At 32.0% G+C, this 14,351-nt stretch overlaps 1 protein-coding gene across 3 annotated transcripts in view; it reads left to right on the top strand.

Moving 5' to 3' along the window:
• LOC124540518 (paired box protein Pax-5) overlaps positions 1-14,351 on the top strand; it is a 106,259-nt gene that overhangs the window by 21,476 nt on the left and 70,432 nt on the right. The window lies entirely within an intron of this gene.

Raw genomic sequence — 14,351 nt, 5'->3', positions numbered from 1 at the left:
ACCTTCAAACCGGGACAAAGTTATGTTTTGTTATATTGACTTTAGGCGATAAAACAAAGGTGAGTGAGCCAGTGTAACTACAGGAACAAGGGACATAACATCTTAGTTCCCAAGGTTGGTGGCGCTTTGTCGATGTAAGGTATAGTTACTATTTTTTACAGCGTCATTGTCTATGGGTGATGGTGACCACTTACCATCCGGTGGCCCATATGCTCGTCCGCTAACCTATACCATAAAAAAAATACTAGACAATATATTAAAAAAATGATAGTTTACAATCATAAGGATTAAAACTATTAAGTTACAATTATTAATTAACTAATAAATATATCTCATATCATAAAAAATATATATAATTAAGCTATTTGATCAGTACTATCTAGATTATTGAATGTACTTAGACAAGCATTTTGCAAGCCCGTCTGGGTAGGTACCACCCACTCATCAGTTATTCTACCGCCAAATAACAATATTCAGTATTTTTGTGTTCCGGTTTGAAGGATGAGTGAGCCAGTGTAACTACAGGCACAAGGGACATATCATCATAGTTCCCAAGGTTGGTGGCACATTGACGATGTAAAGAATAGTTAATATTTCTTACAGCTTCATTGTCTATGGTGATGGTGACCACTTATCAACAGGTGACCTATATGCTCGTCCGCCAACCTATACCATAAAAAAATTCTCAAGAGCCTACTATTTTCACCCGAGCTTTCTTAAGTACGTATTATACATATACTACAAGCATATTAGTTTACATATTATAAACTGCATATAAAGAAGTATAAAAAACGTCGTTCTTAATTTATTGTACCAAAATAATGACATTTTGTATTTCAAATAGTGTGAAAAACGTAATCAATCAAAATAAGTGTGAAAAAAAAGCTGATCAAAGTAGTCCGCTAGTCTAAAAACCAAATTATTGATCTGTTCCTTATCTGATAATGACCACAGATAAGGAACAGGATTCCCGCGTTTAGGCGCGAACACGTGCCGAGCCGTTACGTCAGGTGCCACCCCCACCCCTCTCAGCCCTCGCAGGTGGGTGTAACGACCTACAGGTTAACGAACATTGTTTTTTTTTTTTTATAATCAAGTGATTATTCCTGTCTTGGGGTAGGTTCGGTTCGAAGTGACATTTGGTCTTGAAGTTAGGTTTGTGTGACGGTTAGAAACGGCTGTTGACTTCTTTTATACGAACCGATTTGTCTGGGCCTTGTTTGTTTGTATATTGTATATAAATATACAGTTTTATAGTTAAAACTAACAGTCTACATATGTACTACGACTGATATGAGAAATCTTCTCGATTGACGAAGGCTTAAAGCTTATATTATATGTAATATTATGACAAAGTAGTATCTGATTTGGTTTAGTTGTAAGCGTGTCTTTACTTGAAGCCTAGTAAACATGATATGGGAGATGATACAGATAGAACACGTGAAGCATAACTGAAGGGTAGGGGTTCAAATCTGGGCAAATACCACTGAATTTTCATTTACCTATTTTTTTAACAATCCATTTTGATTTATACTAGCGCTGAGTATTATACTCAGCGCTAGTATAAATCAAACATTAAAAATTCATATTATATATATTGTAAGTCTGAATCTCGATCCTCGTGGTAATCAGCTGTAATTATTTTTCATTCATAGCAATAATTTTCCCTACGCTTTTACTACAAGTAATATCACTATCAGTAATGACTATCACGCAGGTCAGTGACCTCACATAATTGCTGAGTTATAACACAATGATGGGAAAGTCATCGTTTCATTAATTAAACAATACACGGGCTATCAATGATGTTTTAATGACGATTAATTTTTTATTGCATAATTTATTGCCATCGGAAGGACTTTATAGTATTTACGATTGCATAAATACTTCAGGGATGGTTCGATGATATAAGTTCTGTATTGGAATGATCGTTGGGTTCAAATTCGACATTGCTTCGCGACATTGAAGGAACGTATGCGTTGGAATGGAAAAAAATGCAATATTTTCGGAGTAAAACATAAAATATTTGGCTGGTTAAATTCCATGACATACAACGAGGTTGAACATTTTCTGGCACCATTGACCTAGCTTCTAAACTATATTCAAGTTTCATTCTCGATAAATCAGGACCTACTTGTTATTTCCTCGTGGAATTGTATATCTGAGCTCTAGTTTAATCGGAAGAAAATGTAAACAGTAGCAAGACATTGCAGTGCCAATGGATCTTTGGGACATAAAATATAACATATACCATCATCAGGTGAACCGTTTTGACTTATGAGCTCCAAATCTTAATTAATTAAACCATTTATTAAACTCGCCAGATACATTGAAAAGGAAAATGTGTGCACTGGAAAAATAAGTTTAAAAGGTATCTTATCCCTAGAAAAGATTTCTTCCAGTATACCCAAGAAAGAAGAAACGTAGACAGAAAAGTTAAAAGGTAGACAGGCAAAATCATACAAAAGGAGAAAAGTTACAAAAACAACAAAAAAAAACATATACTAAATTAAAAACTAAAATTACAAAAATTAAAAAATTAAAAATCTTCCTTATTAAGAGAGACGAGTTAACACGTCTATTCATTTTAAGTGAGAGATTGCGTTTCAGATAAAATATTAAGTGTCTCATCTCATAAATGTAAATATAATTTCACAAACAAATCTATATTAATATTATTACTGTGAAATTAAGTCTGTCTCTCTGTTTGTCGTTCTTTCAAGACCAAACCGCTGAACCAAATTTGATGAAATTTGATATGAAGCAAATTTGAACTATAAGAAAGGACACAGGCTAATTTTGACTAACACATGACAACCAACACGCTGAAACACGCGTGACGCCGTAGGCGACTACTAGTTCATAATAAGGGAAAAGCGTCATCATATCGACCTTACCTTATGTCAATTTGAGTTTTCAAATCTGATGTTAAAGTAAATTAAAAAACAAATGAAGAAAAACTACATGATGGAACTATGACGAGCTTTCAAGATCTAGTTCAGAACCCATGTCAAGATCACGAAGCGTAAATGTAACCCAGTAACGATAGCTTCCCACGCAGTCAATGTCGGGGTCGTGAGAAGACGACCACAATGCGATGTAACATTATGTCATATAGTAGTAACCGCGAAAGGAAAAATACTTTCGTTTGTTGCTTGGGAATGGGGGTGGTGATTACATCACCTGATGTTCACCGGATTACAGAACTTTTGACCTTTGTTCAGAAGAATTATTTCGATTGGATGGATTCAAACGATTTGAAAGGTTTTTCTTTTTATATAACCAATAAAAAATGAAGATGTGTACAATAAATGCAGAAAATCTTAATTGATGATTTCCAAAAAGTCCTAAGGAATCCTTGAGATCTATTTCACTTAAGACTTTTTAATTTAACGTAACCTAAGTTGTGATGTCACCTGTCGCGGATATTCGTACAGTGGGCAAGCGAAGCGAGAGCATTCTGACGAGGCATATTCGAGGTTTTTGCAGCTATTTCAGTTAAATGAAAGGGATTATCTATATAATAATATCACTGGACCAAACATTTGATCACAGAAACTCTTATAATAGTTCAACAGTGAATATGTTCTATTAATAACAAAAAAGTAATTGACGAACACGATATATAAATATCAAATTATTTAATAAAAATTCGAGGCAATATTTGCATATAAAATCCCTCACAAATATATAATTTTAGTCTACTATAGTATCTGTATCTTAGTGGACACAAGCTATCCACCATTCATTTAGACACCAACATCAATAATTGTCTGATAATAATTATTTGGACATAGGACCTTTATTATAATGATCTACGTCAAAAGTTTTTGATGCCAGTGTCTGTGAATGAAGGTGACAATCACACTGCTAATCTATTTTCCTTATATAAAGAAATAAAAAGAAAACAATATCGATTTGTATAGAACGATTGAAAAACTTATTGTAATTTTGCCGTTCGGTTTAGAAAAAGGAATACGAAACAGTTGAAACGAGACAAAGAAAACATTACTTAATGTAAACAAAAAAGAAAACTAAAAATATTGTAGTACGTAAACATCTAGACCTAATCTTGGTAATTTTGACGAATGCAATATTGATGATAATGGACTATAAATGATGTCAGGCTTTTATAAACATTGTTCATTGCAAAATCAACTTTAATGTCTAAATCGCTAGTGATATTTTAGATTGAAATGATTACAATAACATTGGTCCTATTTATTAATAATACATCAAATAGTATATGGTGATGATTGGTTGTTTCAGCTCAAGGTCATCCTTGGTAGTAACGCGTTTTATTCATAAAGCTATGTCTAGACATGACAACCGTCAATTAACCCAGCTTATCTGCTTCCATTGTTCTATTCCAACTACATCACTGCTCGTATTAGTCGTTTTTATATATTTGATTGAATTGGATTTTTTATCTTTGGTCAAATACGTGTTACCTTTTGTTTCTGAAACGCCGATTGGTTAATTTGACTCATTTGATTTCGATCTCAATTGTCATTGGTCGGTTGTAGCTGATGATGCAATAAGCATCAAATGAGTGTCCAGATTAAAAGCCGAAAGTTAAGCTAGTGTGGGTTTAGTGTTCTTATAATTCATAATCCGATGAGATGGCATTTATGACATGAGCAGGAAAATCCTACCAACTTCGAGAGACTGTGTTAGTACTAAGAATTATTTGACAGAAGACCTTTTTGCTCCGTTTGAACCATCGGAATTTTCTGCCAAAAAGCTATTAAACTAGCTAATAATGGTTACTTGGTGGTAGAGCTTCGTGCATGCTCATCAGGATAGGTACCATCCACTCAGCATATATTCTACAGCTAAACAACAGTACTCAGAATTGTTGTGTTCCAGTTCGGAAGTTGAGTAAGCCAATACTATTACAAACGCTTGGGACATAATAACTCCCAAGGTTGGTGACACACTGAAGACGTAAGGAATACATCAACTATCAAACGACCTTTTTGGCAGTTCCTCTATACCATTAAAAAAAGTTTTAATTTTCATATTAGGAAGACGTTCGTTCGTGTAATAAACAAGAGAAGTTAATGATCAACTGTTTCCCACTTGTTAGCGGAAATTGTCTTCAAATATGCGCATTTAATCAAATAACCCTAAACTACAATTGTCAGTCACGCGATGCAAGCTCATGGGGTGGGTATGACCATCGGCATGCGGGGGCTAAGCTAATGGGGTCACATTAAACGATTATCATATTTACTATGGGAATTTTCACGTTGATGTATTTAAATTATAATTTTTATAGGGTGAGGTTGGAAATTATTTGGACTTTAATGCTTACTAATTACATCGAAATAAATTATTTTAATTATAAATCGCAAACATTACAAAAAAAATATGTTATAAGTTTATTCATTAATATTTGTAATATATTAATATTATAATTGTGAAAGTAACTCTTGTCTGTTTGTCGCTCTTTCACGACCAAACTGCTGAACCGAATTTGATGAGACTTCGTGTAACGCGAACTTGAACTCCAACTCCAAGAAAGGACATAGGCTACTTTTATGGCTATCACAACTCTAAAACACGTGCGAAGCCGTGGGCGTTTACTAGTACCTATATAACATTTTTCAGTTAAGATATACAATAATCTGTTTTGTTGTCACTGATTTTAGTATATTTTATAACAATATATCAAGAAATTTTAATTTAAAAATTAATTAATTTATTCAATAATAGGAACAGTTACCAATTAACAATCTATGATTAATAATTACTTGGGGGTAAAACGCCCCGATTGCTTAAATTTTTTGACGTGCGCTTGCGCAGGGGTCGAGTCAAATGTACCGGAAAATTGCTATTGTTTACGAAATAACTCATTTTTCATGTATTTTTTTTTTATTCTTGTCGGATTATCGTCACGCTCCAATCGTAATTGAAGGGTTAATGTGAATTTCGAAACGTTTTTAGCTACTTTAGAAATTTTGTTTGGATAAAGTTCTATCGCAATGATACTTTTCTTAGCAATAGAACTTTATCGAACAAAATTTGATCGACACGTTTTTAGTTATTTTAGAAATTTTGTTTTGATAAAGTTCTATCGCAATGATACTTTTCTTAGCAATAGAACTTTATCGAACAAAATTTGATCGAAACGTTTTTAGCAACTTTAGAAGTTTTGTTTTGATAAAGTTCTATCGCAATGATACTTTTCATAGCAATAGAACTTTATCGAACAAAATTTGATCGAAACGTTTTTAGATACTTTAGAAATTTTGTTTTGATAAAGTTCTATCGCAATGATACTTTTCTTAGCAATAGAACTTTATCGAACAAAATTTGATCGAAACGTTTTTAGATACTTTAGAAGTTTTGTTTTGATAAAGTTCTATTGCAATGACACTTTTCATAGCAATAGAACTTTATCGAACAAAATTTTTAATAATCTAATTGACATTACAACCAATATTCTAAAACGAGCGAAGCCGAGAGCGAATACTAGAACTTTATAAATTAAGTATATTTGATGTCTGTTAAAGTAATTTTTAAGTAATTATATACAAATCGTATTCATTTAAAAAAATCCATTTAGCCTGTCCTTGGGATACTTACGTCATTAATAAGGACTGGTTTCCACTGAAACGAGTTACCGGTAGGGTGTACATGGTTGCTATGGTATATGAGACCGGGCGAGACAGATCATACGTCTCATTTATCTGAATCATTCATTCGTTCACTTGAATGTATGGTTAAAGTATATTCATTCACTCATATTGTGCTCATTGACTGGAACTATCGCACGATTATAAGGCTACATAATAAAGAGTTGATTTAAATATGTTTACTGTAATGTATTAATTACTCTTTAATTTGGTCAGCTTACCAATGCACTCAGCTTTTAACATAGATTAAAATATTTGGTTCTGGAATAGATTGATATGCTTCATTCAAATGATAATATTAATTTATTGCTCAATTTTATTTATTTATTTACACTGGGTAAATAAATAAATATAAAGGTTCCCTTCAATGGGAACCCAAGGATATTCAGTATTGCTGTTTTTGTGGGCAGTACTTCCTACCAGCTCTAAATATTTTACTCTAATTTTTAAATTTCTTGTTTTTTAAATTTTTAAATCGTAATTGAAGGGTTACTGTGAATGTCGAAACGTTTTTAGCTACTTTAAAAAAATTTTTTTATAAAGTTCTATTGCATTGACATTTTTCATAGCTACAGAACTTTATCGAACAAAATTGGATTGAAACGTTTTTAGCTTCTTTAGAAATTTTGTTTGATAAAGTTCTATTGGAATGACAATTTTCATAGCTATAGAACCTTATCGAAGAAAATGTGAATGCTGAAACGTTTTTAGCTACTTTAGAATTTATATAATAAACAATTATTTAAGCATTAACAGCATAGAACAGACCCACTGCCTCTACCTTTTTATATCTTTTTGACAGATATATATAAAAGTCAGTGTGTTCAATAACTAGAGATAGATTTGAAGTTTCATTCAATTGCATATTTATTGAGTTACATACCCTAATGTTTAAAGAAGTATATTTATTTATGAAAACAATAGATACTTCAAAATGCCATTAAATATGTTTTAAAAACATATATATTTAAAAATATAACAACGTATATTAACTTATGGTCACCCTGGGCATAATTAAATGTACCTTTGTCTAACATTTCGGTTCGAAACAATTGCTCGCAGTTCAATGTCGCTGTTTTTGTCCATGTGAGAATCCCGCCATTTTAACGGCAGCCATCTTGATTTTATCAGGATGATGAATAAAAAGATTAAAGGATATTAAACTCCAATATGATTCATGTATTTGTGTTTTTCGAAATGATTATTTAACTTGATTTTTAATTTGAAAAAATCGAGACTACGCTTATGTTTTTATTTTCATTTATCGAATCAAATCAAAATAAACTTTATTAAAGTAGGCTTTTACAAGCAGTTTTGAATTCGTCTTTGAATCGTCATTTTACAATTAAGTGAAGCTACCATCGGTTCGGAAAGTAGATTCTACCGAGAAGAACCGGCAAGAAAGTCAGTAGTTACTCTTTTTTAAAAAATACAAAGTCATATTAATTAAATACAATTATTTAAATTAATATTATTATATGTTATAAACTAGTAGGTATCACTCGTTTCAGGGTGTTGGTTGTCATGTGTCAGACAGAGAGACAGACAGAGTTACTTTCACATTTATAATATTAATATATCTATTATATACAAAATTATTCCATTTAATCTGTATGTAGTGTTAATTTTATATCAAATATGCTTTTTTAAAGTCAACGACAACAACAACAACAACAGCCTGTAAATTCCCACTGCTGGGCTAAAGGCCTCCTCTCCCTTTGAGGAGAAGGTTTGGAACATATTCCACCACGCTGTTCCAATGCGGGTTGGTGGAATACACACGTGACAGAATTTCTATGACATTTGTCACATGCAGGTTTCCTCAAGATGTTTTCCTTCACCGCTGAGAACGAGATTTATAAAGACAAATTAAGCACATGGGCCATCTCGACTTTCCTCGAATTAAAGTGCACAAATGCGTATTTGACATCTAAATTGTCATTTGTACGACTCGAGATTTGAACCACAGACCTTTGTACTTATAAGCTAGTCACTGAACCATCAAGGCAGTTATTTTTATTTCATTGTTAGTGAATATAATGATTTTAACAAAGAAAAATTGCAACCATTTTTAATTCATATGGCGATGACTCATTTAAATTTTCGATTACAACTGTAATTTATATATACAAATATAATGAAATATTTAATCTGTGGCGATAATACTTGAGCCTCATTTGATTTAAAAAAAAATTAAATATAGAACAAAATTAATACAAAATTGAATACGATTGTAATTCATAATAAATTGATAAAATATCTCTAATACTGGTTTTAAATTTATTCGTGTAATATCAATAAGAAATATTATATATGTTAAATAAAATGATGTAGGTACGATGTAGTCAGAGTAAGAAAACCTTCGTCAGTTTTCAAATTCATTCCTTTATCAAGTCTTAAACTCTTAGTACCTTTTGAATCAAAACATCAAATCATTGCGACGCAATATGTCATTCTCGATCGGTAAAGCAGATTATCGTTCATACTGAGCACACGAAAATTAATCTTAAGGTGACGAACCTCTTCTTACCCCGAACATACATTTACATAGGTATATTTTTTTAATATTTAAGTTTTATTTTATTCGGGCAATAACATTTTATATTTACTGTCTTAATAAATGGTAATAAAAACTTTTTACAGGTTTTATATAAATTAATATTCTAATTTGAATTTCGAATTATCCTGATAGCTTATTTATTATTTATTCATTTCAATATATTGTAGGTATAATTTTATACAACGAAGTTATCTAACCTTCCTATATCGTATATGACACGTGTATAATATATACAGTTATGTCATATTAAATGAAATAATTTAATATTAATTTCGTTTACAACAGTATTAGTTTAGGTACCACCAACTTATTTGATATTTCACCACAACGTAATCCACGTCAGCGTAGTTGTGTTCCGCTTCCAAGGATGATGTAAACACAGGCACAAGGCACATAACATCTCATTCCCCAAGGTTGGTGGCGCATTAGCCATGTAAGGAATGGTTAATATTTCTCACAGAGTCAATGTCTATATGAGAAATATTAACCAACAACTGGTGGTGACAACTTATTAGGCAGCCTATCTGCACAATATTCTACACATTAAAAATTGCTTAGAATTATTTGCATATGCACATCGGAATGTTAGATTATTATTCAGAATTTGTAGCAAGTTCGTTAAATGATGAATGGCTTAAAACTACAGCATATTTTAAGTTAGATCTTGTATGTTTCTGTTCGTATTTTCGAATGTAAAACTTGTAATGATATATTATTAAAACGCACTCATTGTCTGGGTGTCAATGTGTATCGTAGTTCCCACGACATTATATCGTTAGAGACAATCTTCACCTCCAAAGTGACAAACATCTGTTTAGTGGCGAAGGCTTTTGGGGATTCTATTTATGTACATATATTAAATATTACATTAAGTGAGCTTACTTATTATTATATTGGGTAATGCAATTTAATTAATAAGTTAAGTTGCAGATCAAACATTTTTTAATATATTTTCTTAAAAAGGCTGGTGTAGATGGCATGTAGGTTACTTAGTGATCACCACCACTGATAGTTATTATCGTAAGAACACTGTGTGTGTATGTGTTCATTCACACAACAATACTAAGTAATGCTATTTGATAGTGGAATGTCTGATTAGAGATGACTACTTAATTTAATTATATTTCTTATATATGTGCTGTGTCTGTGCACGCGCTCATGTAATAAAGGTTAAACAAAATGTCCGCTTTTTAATATATTCAGTGTTTCATTTTAAAAATCGAACAAAGCCTTTTGTTAAGCCCAACGTCCAATCGGATCTGACCACGTCAAACACCGTAATATATTTGACCAATTATATTTATTATTACAATTATACTTACATATGTATATGTATAAACAATAAAATATATTCCCATACAAAATCATTTACAAAACGCGACAATGATGAGAGCAACACGACGAAGTACGTACAAACCTTTCAATATTCTGAGAGACAAATTAATTTTTCATTGTTATTATATTTATAAGTAATTGATGCCCGCGGTTTCGTTCGCGTTTTAGGACTGGTTGTCACGTGTAGGCAATGATATTTTAATAAACAGATATGTTATATCCATACTAAACAACAGAAAAAAGTGTGCCGCGCCGGGGACCGTTTATTTTAGTTTATTTTTACATTTCGTTAAAAGGATAGCTTGATAAAAACAATAAGTAAAAGGGATAACTAGATGTTTTTATTACGCAAAACATATTACTACGTAATTATGATGTATTATAACGTATTACTACGTAAAACGACTGAAGGAAAACGTCCCAATTAGGACGTTTTCTAGTCTTCACTTTTTGCGCGTTAATAACATATCTGTTTACTACAACATCATTGCGTGTAGGTAAAAAAGTAACCTATGTCTTTAGAGTTCAAGTTTGCTTCATACCAAATTTCATCAAATTCAGTTCAGAGGTTTGATCTTGAAAGAACGTCAGACAGACAGACAGAGTTTGCGAATTGTTCTATATTGACGGCTAACTGCTTTAGCGAAACCATCTACGTCGTATCCACAAACTACTGTACTTGTTTCCTTGAACAGAAATATTAACGTCTGTACGGGATCTGTATTATGTTCAAAATTATGTAATTTTAAACTAAACATATTGTTTGTAATATTGTGCAATCCAAAATATCTATAATATATATAAATATAAAAAAAAACCTTCTCCTCAAAGGGAGAGGAGGCCTTTAGCCCAGCAGTGGGAATTTACAGGCTGTTGTTGTTGTTGCTGTTTGATATAAGTATTATTAATTTTTAAGTAGTTCTGTAATAGCAAAAAACATATAAAATTACACAAAATTAAAAAATTAATTGGGGGTAAAATTTCCCGATCGCTTCGGAGATATCAATTGTAGTAATAAAAAAAGATAATAAAACGGAACCAAAAATATAAAAATATAACTAAAATTTAAAAACAAACAATCGTAAAATAAAACAATATGAAATTAGCAATGCGACTGCAATTAATCATAATTATTGTATTGTCACCATATCTCGGGACCTATCTGCCACACGTCGCCTCGTGTGTTACACTCCATTGTGTTACTTTTCCCACAACCTTGTGGATTTAACCTTTATAATACAATATAACGTAGGTTTGAATCCAGGAGTCATACAAATATTTATAGTATAGGCTCACTGCGAAAATTTTGTTATTTCAAATTAAACATTCTTACTCGTGGAATTTTGATAATCGTTTTAAGGTCATACGATGTTTTTATTCGTGTATCTTTCAAAAATAGATTTAAAGTAAAAATTATATATACTAGCAACCAACCCCAGCTTCGCACGGGCGCTATGATACTAAATATACAACAGATTTTGTTTATTTACGACATCACATTCAAACTTATAATTTTTTTTTTATGGTATCGGTTGGCATAGGGGCCACCTGGTGGTAAGTTGTCACTATCACCCATAGACAATGACGCTGTAAGAAATATTAACTATTCCTTACACCGTCAATGTGCCATCAACCTTGGGAACTAAGATGTTATGTCCCTTGTGCCTGTAGTTACAGTGACTCAATAATTAGCGTTTTATTATTATATTGTCCATGTATTATATATACAAAAACCTTCCTCTCGAATCACTCTATATCTATTAAAAAATCGCATCTAAATCCGTTGCGTAGTTTTAAAGATCTTAGCATACATAGGGACAGCGGTTAGCGACTTTGTTTTATACCATGTAATAATAATGATTTGTTTTTTAAGAAATATAGAACATTTTAATCAGAAGCAAAATATATTAATTGTGGTATGTAACAGTACAAATATATTATTAACAATTTCAAAGTTTGATTACATTTTTATCGACTCTTCGGTAAAAATTTATAGGGATTGTGCTAGCCCTCATGTGGTACCACCCACACATTTTCATTCTACCGTCAAACTAAGTGATTTGTATTGTGTTGTGACTCTGAGTAAATCGCTGTAATTACAGGCAACGTAGCAGTTTAGTTGTCTATGGTAGCTCGAATTCGTTCGTGTAAGGAGTGGTACATACTTCTGATGGTGACTCCGCTTATGAGTTATCAGATGTGCTTTGTGCTCAGACTTTACCTGGAAGAAGTAATAATCATACCTTACACGAACATTTTATGTCCCTTATGTAGTTACATGCCCTTATAGCCGAGATGGCCCAGTGATTAGAACGCATACATCTTAAATGACGATTGCGGGTTCAAACCCATTTTCCATAATTTTCAACTAAAACATCTGAATCCATTGGAGCAGTACGGTGGAATATGTTCCCAACCTCCTCAAATGGCCTTAGCACAGCTGTGGAAAATTTACAGGTGTCTATTATAAGCTATTTATACACGTCCTTGAAACCGTATCAACTATACTAAGTATTACGTTCGGCGGTAGATTATCTAATGAGCGATGATAAGAGCCGACATGACCCAGTGCTTAACGCGTGCATCTTAATCGATGATTGCGGGTTCAAACTCAGGCAACCACTGAATATTCATATGCTAAATTTGTGTTTATAACTCATTTCGTGCTCGACGGCGAAGGAAAACATCGTCAGTAAACCTGCATGTGTCTAATTTAATAGAAATTCTACCACGTGTGTATTCCTCCTCAAAGAGTGGGGAGGTCATAGCCCAGCAGTGGGAAATTTAAAGGCTGTTGTTGTTGTTGAATTGAAATCTTATAATAATAATCACTTAATGTAAATTTGTTATTACATTTAAGAAATAAAGTGCTTGTAATAAAAAGCTCTTAATTTTTGAAGCTTTTGCAATATTTCCGTATCAAGTAGCAAATGTTTTCACATTTGAATATGAACAAAGCTCGTCCAATAGATGCGGCGAGCGTTCCTTTGTCGAGAGTTATATAGCCGCGAAGTTTTAGATGCGGTATTTTTAATCAATAAACATACTTTTGCGTCGGTTTTTCTCACTTTAATTTTCTTTTGGAACTGATAGTGTTTAATTTGACAATCAATAAGTAAGTGTTAGTGATTCTATATTTAATATTGGCTTCAATTAATTTTGATAGTATTTAATTTTACTCATACGTTCATAAGTGCATTTAATTATTATTATTCTTTATAATATTTTAATTTAAAATAAATAAAAAAGGCCTGATACAGTAAGGTCTTGTAATCTATCAACCCCCATTACAGAGGCTGGTTGGAATAAGTACCAATCCTTCTGATCGAAATATGAAAAGATCTTAGCCCAGCTGTGGGATATTTACAGGCTGTTACTTAGATTGATAAACTAAGTTTCTTCAGTCTTTCTCGTTAGAATGACATATTTTATTAAATGAAACTTGAATAACCAAACAAACTAAATTTTGATGGCAATATCATTAGCTCTTTAGAATACAAGATTCTATATATATAAGACCCAATATTAAAAAAAATAAAACATTAATACTTTCCTAAACGTCAAATGAATTAAATCATGCCACCTCTACGCTGTCTTAGATCTGTAGCGAGATAGAAAACAATAGCTCGCCGGGGCACGATGTTGTATTTGTTTAAACAAATAGCAACATTTTATTTGCAAAGCGGAACACTTGATTTATATTCGTTTAAATTTAATGTACAAATGAAATTTTCTTTGAGTTTCGTTGATTTTATCAAAATTATAACCGAAGACGCTTTTAAAGATGATTATGTAATTATTCGTTTTACATCAAG

Source organism: Vanessa cardui, chromosome 25, assembly GCF_905220365.1.
Source record: "Vanessa cardui chromosome 25, ilVanCard2.1, whole genome shotgun sequence".
Lineage (NCBI taxonomy): Eukaryota > Metazoa > Arthropoda > Insecta > Lepidoptera > Nymphalidae > Vanessa > Vanessa cardui.
This window is presented reverse-complemented; position numbering and strand designations above follow the sequence as displayed.